Here is a 7,084-nt window from a genome sequence, read left to right on the forward strand (position 1 = left end):
GGAGTGCTGCATCAGATGATCTGGCCTCCACAATCACCCGACCTCAACCCAATTGTGATGGTTTGGGATGAGTTGGACGGCAGAGAGAAGGAAAGCAGCCAACAAAAGCTCAGCATATGTGGGAACTCCTTCAAGAATGTTGGAAAAGCATTCCTCATGAAGTTGGTTGGAAGAATTCCAAGAGTGTGCAAAGCTGTCATCAAGGCAAAGGGTGGCTACTTTGAAGAACCTAAAATATAAAACATATTTTGATTTAACTTTTTTGGTTACTACATGATTCCATATGTGTTACTTCATAGTTTTAATGCCTTCACTATTATTCTAAAAAAAGAGTAATAATAAAGACAAACCCTTGAATGAGTAGGTGTGTCCAAACATTTGACTTGTACTTTAACTGCCACTGAATCTAGGAAAGTCTCAGAACACCTTAGGCCGTTCTGGTGCAACTTCATCTCAGAAAGGAAATGCCACGTTTAACCATTTCTTAGATAGAATTACAATGCATAGTCTAGGCGTTAGGCTCTGCTCCTTCAGGGTAGCTCACTGCCAGAGCAAAGCATCATACACAGATGATAAAACAACTACAGGTCAGTACAATATGCTATACCAAATCCCCTGAAGGAAGAAACAGAACCCAGACAGTTGAAGGCTGGAGTGGTAATTGGATATCAGAAAACAGCAAGCAGGAAGAGTAACAGCTAGTTACACCAGTAATGGCAATGGCAGCAAGAGACACCAGTGCATGTGTGCATCAAAGAAGCATGTGCAGAACTGGTCAACTTAAGTAGACTGCATGTAAGTAAAGTGTGAATCCAATTGGTGCAATATCCACAGATGTGATCAGCTGATGCCACCACTCTCGGGTTTCCCTTTTGAACTGCTTTCGCTTGATATAAAAGTCAAAGTGAAAAAGTAGATTTCTAAGAGTAGCCCAGTTCTGTGATAACTGCAGAAGCAGTTCATTCATGAGACATGCATATTCATAGCAATTTTTCAGCATCTAAGCAAGGATAGCTATTTCCATTGTTTTTGGTGAGCATTATAGATTTCAGCTGCTCACAGCAGACTGTACTGTTTCTGCTGATGCTTTTGCCTTTGCATTGAAGATAAATCTGAGACCACGGTATTGGATCAACATTTGTATTCTAAAACGCAACTTACAATTTCAATTGGCTTTTTCTTTCTGGAGCTTTAAAGAGTATTGATTGAAAAACAGTCCAAAATAGCCAGCCCATTCCACCTTGAGAGGGCGCTTGAATATCCCATATATTTCACACAAAGTCCTATCAATATGCAGACCACTTTTTTTCTACATTAAAGGTGAACTTGTGTGGTGATTATATTTTAAAAGTCTTTGAAATAGTCCTTATTAAAGCAAAATTATGCAAAACAGCCATCCAATTCATACGAAACAAAGGATGGACAATGAACAAAGATCTGAAGAGGTTGCTACAGCACAAATAAACATAGAACATAGAAAAAGAGCAGTGCGCGCTAACCAAGGTTGCCAGGTGCACGTCAGTCTGCCCAGCGCCGCCAGTCTTCCCAGCGCCGCCAGTGCCGCCAGTCTGCAAGGGGCCGCCAGTGCCGCCAGTCAGCCAGGGACCGCCAGTGCCGCCAGTCAGCCAGGGGCCACCAGTCAGCCAGGGGCCGCCAGAGCCCCAGGGTCGCCGTGGTTAGGAGGCCACGGAAGTGGACAATGGGGCGGACTAAGACTATGGGGAAGTGGGGGCCACGTCCAGCACCAGAGCCGCCACCGCGGACAGATGCCCACCCAGACCCTCCCCAATAGGTTCAGGTTTTGCGGCAGGAGTCCGCACATTGGGGGGGGGGGGGGGGGGGGGGGGGGGGGGGGTACTGTCACACCCTGACCATAGTTTGCTTTGTATGTTTCTATGTTTTGTTTGGTCAGGGTGTGATCTGAGTGGGCATTCTATGTTGGATGTCTTGTTTGTCTATTTCTATGTCTGGCCTGATATGGTTCTCAATCAGAGGCAGGTGTTAGTCATTGTCTCTGATTGGGAACCATATTTAGGTAGCCTGTTTGGTGTTGGGTTTTGTGGGTGATTGTTCCTGTCTCTGTGTTTTGCACCAGATAGGGCTGTTGTTTGGTTTTCCACGGTTATTGGTTTGTAGTGTTGGTGTTTATCTTTTTTTATTAAACATTAATCAATATAACCACGCTGCGTTTTGGTCCGCCTCTCCTTCACCGCAAGAAAACCATTACCGATTGGCCCTTTTTGGGAGGTGACAAGCATTCCTACACTATAGGCTAAACTTGGGGACATGTCCTAAGAAAAACATTATAGATAATTATCTCCATTCTACACTGTACATGTAATGGAATTGATTTGGTACAATTCTATGATTGCGATCAGACTCACAAACAGCGCTCGGTCGAGCGTGCGGGGAAAGAAAACCCCAATTCGGTGTGTGCTATGCGTGAGAGTTGAATCTCCAATTTGACGCACGTGTCTGGTACTCTAAACAGTTGGACCGGGTTGGCAGGTCTGAAGGGGTTGAGCAGCATTGTGTTTTAATGACATGTTAGTTGGCATAATTGCAATGCATTGAGGACAGGAATGTGATTCTCCAGTCAGAATTTATTTTCACTTCACACAGAGGCAGCCAATTTCAGAGCCTTAAAGGAAGAGATGCAGGCTCTTAGAGATGGATGGGAGTCTCTCCTGATTGAGACAACACTGATTGCTACGCAAATGTCTGTTGCACCTCGATTTAGCAAGGAACAAAGCCGCCAGAGGAAAAGGAAGATATTCCATGATGAGACCTCTCAAGAGGAGACAGCTCAGGACAGTGCAGCTTTGCTATTTCGGACCACAGTGTGTTTTACTGCTATGGACAACACAAGTAACTTGGCCAATAGGTTCCACACCGCTGCTGTTCTGAAAGTTGGGCAGATTAGTGAGGATAAAGTCCCTTCTGTGTGCCAACCACTGATCATGTAGTATTCCAGAGATCTTACACCTGAGTTTCAAAAAGTAAGACACCTGAACACTGTATATGCTGCCACTTTCCCCCCTAACTTGTCCCCTCTTTGTCTCCTGAATGCAATTTGTAAGATGTAACTGCAAAGCATTTTGGGAGAAGTGTTCATTGCTTTACGTATATATTGCACACTGCCTATGACTTTGCTGGTGGCGAGAAAGCTTTCAGTAAGCTAAAACTGATTTATAAAAAACTGTTTAAGGTCCACTATGTTTGTTTTTTAACATTAATTTAACTAGGCAAGTCAGTTAAGAACAAATTCTTATTTACAATGACGGCCAAGGAACAGGGGCAGAACGACAGATTTTTACCTTGTCAGCTCAGGGACAGGCTTTGCAGTCTTGCCATGCTGTCCATTGAAAGTCAGTTAGCTAGAAAGCTGGACTTCAAAAACTTGATCAGTGAATTTGCTAGCAAGAAGTCTCAGAGCTGGGCTCTTGGTGAGTCAGGCTGAGCAAGGGCCATTGATAACTGCTAAATGGTATTGCTATGGATATTGGATCACTACACATGATGCCCACAGGCTGAGAACAAGACTGAGAGAAGGCTGAGAACAGGCTGTGAACAAGATATATCTCAATAATGGCTGGATTAATGGCTGGATTACCATAAAATTTGTTGTGCACAATCAAGACCCCAAGTGCAAGAAACCTATTGATTTGGTGAACACTTAACCTTTCCTCTAGTGCCACCATCAGGCCTTTTCATTTCCATTTTGTTTTCCATTTTCCATTTCCACTTTTACAGCTGCTTATTTTCTAGTTGCTATGTGTACTTAGTTAAAAAAATCTGCTGCTGATTTTATTATTTTGTTTGTTATATCATTCTATAGATGATAATGTTAATTTATTCCAATTGAAGATGTTAATGTATATTTAAGATATATTTATTTTAAGTTATTCATTAATGTTAATTCATGTTAGTGTGCATGTGTGTGTGTAAGTAAGGAGCATGGTATAAAATTAATGTCTTTGTATATGAACAGGAGAGCTCTCGTGAATAAACATTGATTTGACTTTTATAAGCTGGGAATTCTGTCTGTTTCATTTAAACCAGAACGTTGCAGACCGATTAGATTCATTGAAATTTATGAACATTGATAACAAAATTCCATATCAGTCCCACAGTTTGTCTTTACGTTGCTCCTATTCCATCCAGCAAATCCTATTCCAATGATCCATCACTGAAGAGAGGACTCCCAGAAAATACCATCTCGGTGTACGTTTTGGGGTCTGCTTGGCAAGACATATGGCCAAGCACAGGATAGAGCAAATTGTCTGTGAAAAAGGCTGATGATCAAAGCTGTGATGAAGTAACCCAAGTCATGGCAATCAATAACTTGGAGTGAGAGGAGAATAGAATGTGAGAGACTTGGTTGGGTGGAAACTGACTGACTGCATACAATTCAGTGAGAGGCTGGGTGCCGTGACTGGGTAGGAGCTGCTCTGTTTATCCTCTGGTACGGATAGCGGAGTGGGAGTGTGTGATGGTGATGACCAATGTTGGATAGACACTGGCTTAGATAATGGGAGAAAATATAATACTCTCTTTACCATAAACACAGGGAAAACATACAGCAACATCTAGAAATCAACTAGAAATTGTTTCAATGTGTAAATTAATGATATAGGATTGCAAAAGGAGTTCCTAAAAAACAAAAGAAGATACAAGTCCAAATTGGGTGAAATCCTGCTGGATTCATAGATGGGACCAGGATAGCCATGGCAGACCAGAGAATCACATATTATATGCTTTGGTATGCTGTCCCCTCATTGAAAAGCTAATTGACAGCCGTAAGTCCTTCTGAACCATGGCTTTTATCACTGTTAGAACCTTCTAAAGAGAAAACCTCTTTAAGGAAAAACCATCACATGAAAAAGTCATAGAAATGGCAGCAAAACAAAATCACAGCTGTAAAAATGCCAATACACTGCCCTGCACAATGAATGTCTCTCTGGGCTGCAATCTGTCTGGTAATGAATGAAAAGAGGGCCCACATTGGGCTTAGTGTAGCCACACACAGCAACAGTGGAGAGGATTTTATAGACATAGATGGCCCAGCTACATTATGTACAAAGGATGCAGTTTGTCCACAGAGGCACTTCATCTTAGTTCATATCCCAACAGCACTCCACTGGGCCAGCCTGGTCTATGGCTCTCTGGAGAATAAGGCCCGGGAGCTAGACAAAATTACAGCCTGTGATCGCTATTTCAGAGACCCCCTGGATATAATCCTGTAAACCTACAGAACATACACTACACACTCACTAGCACATACAGTGGGGAGAACAAGTATTTGATACACTGCCGATTTTGCAGGTTTCCCACTTACAAAGCATGTAGAGGTCTGTCATTTTACACTTCAACTGTGAGAGACGGAATCTAAAACAAAAATCCAGAAAATCACATTGTATGATTTAAGTAATTCATTTGCATTTTATTGCATGACATAAGTATTTGATCACCTACCAACCAGTAAGAATTCTGGCTCTCACAGACCTGTTAGTTTTTCTTTAAGAAGCCATCCTGTTCTCCACTCATTACCTGTATTAAGTGCACCTGTTTGAACTCGTTACCTGTATAAAAGACACCTGTCCACACACTCAATCAAACAGACTCCAACCTCTCCACATTGGCCAAGACCAGAGAGCTGTGTAAGGACATCAGGGTTAAGATTGTAGACGTTCACAAGGCTGGGATGGGCTACAGGACAATAGGCAAGCAGCTTGGTGAGAAGGCAACAACTGTTGGCACAATTATTAGAAAATGGAAGAAGTTCAAGATGACGGTCAATCACCCTCGGTCTGGGGCTCCATGCAAGATCTCACCTCGTGGGGCATCAATGATCATGAGGAAGGTGCGGGATCAGCTCAGAACTACACGGCAGGACCTGGTCAATGACCTGAAGAGAGCTGGGACCACAGCCTCAAAGAAAATCATTAGTAACACACTATGCCGTCATGGATTAAAATCCTGCAGCGCACGCAAGGTCCCCCTGCTCAAGCCAGCGCATGTCCAGGCCCGTCTGAAGTTTGCCAATGACCATCTGGATGATCCAGAGGAGGAATGGGAGAAGGTCATGTGGTCTAATGAGACAAAATGAGCTTTTTGGTCTAAACTCCACTCGCCGTGTTTGGAGGAAGAAGAAGGTGAGTACAACCCCAAGAACACCATCCCAACCGTGAAGCATGGAGGTGGAAATATAATTATTTGGGGATGCTTTTCTGCAAAGGGGACAGGACGACTGCACCGTATTGAGGGGAGGACGGATGGGGCCATGTATCGCGAGATCTTGGCCAACAACCTCCTTCCCTCAGTAAGAGGCCTAGCCAGTCTCCAGACCTGAACCCAATAGAAAATCTTTGGAGGGAGCTGAAAGTCTGTATTGCCCAGCGACAGCCCCAAAACCTGAAGGATCTGGAGAAGGTCTGTATGGAGGAGTGGGCCAAAATCCCTGCTGCAGTGTGTGCAAACCTGGTCAAGAACTACAGGAAATGTATGATCTCTGTAATTGCAAACAAAGGTTTCTGTACCAAATATTAAGTTCGGCTTTTCTGATGTATCAAATACAATAAAATGCAAATTAATTACTTAAAATCATACAATGTGATTTTCTGGATTTTTGTTATAGACTCCGTCTCTCACAGTTGAAGTGTACCTTTGATACAAATTACAGACCTCTACATGCTTTGTAAGTAGGAAAACCTGCAAAATCAGCAGTGTATCAAATACTTGTTCTCCCCACTGTATACTCTTACCACAGAGGGATCCTTGTCAATGGCCATTTGCCTTCAGTGCAAAGGACAGGAAAATGGGCTGGGGAAAAAGGAGGAATGGTACATAAGTTTAGGCCTGTTTATCAAGGGCCATTTTCAAGACGAGACATGTTACATTATATACAGTACCCGTCAAAAGTTTGGACACCTACTCATTCAAGGGTATTTATTTTTAGATTGTAAAATAATAGTGAAGACATCAAAACTATGAAATAAAACATACGGAACCATGTAGTAACCAAAAAAGGGTTAAACAGAATGCTGGTACTTTAACTGTCACTGAATCTAGGAAAGTCTCAGAA

Source organism: Oncorhynchus kisutch, linkage group LG3 (genome assembly GCF_002021735.2).
Source record: "Oncorhynchus kisutch isolate 150728-3 linkage group LG3, Okis_V2, whole genome shotgun sequence".
Classification (NCBI taxonomy): Eukaryota; Metazoa; Chordata; class Actinopteri; order Salmoniformes; family Salmonidae; genus Oncorhynchus; species Oncorhynchus kisutch.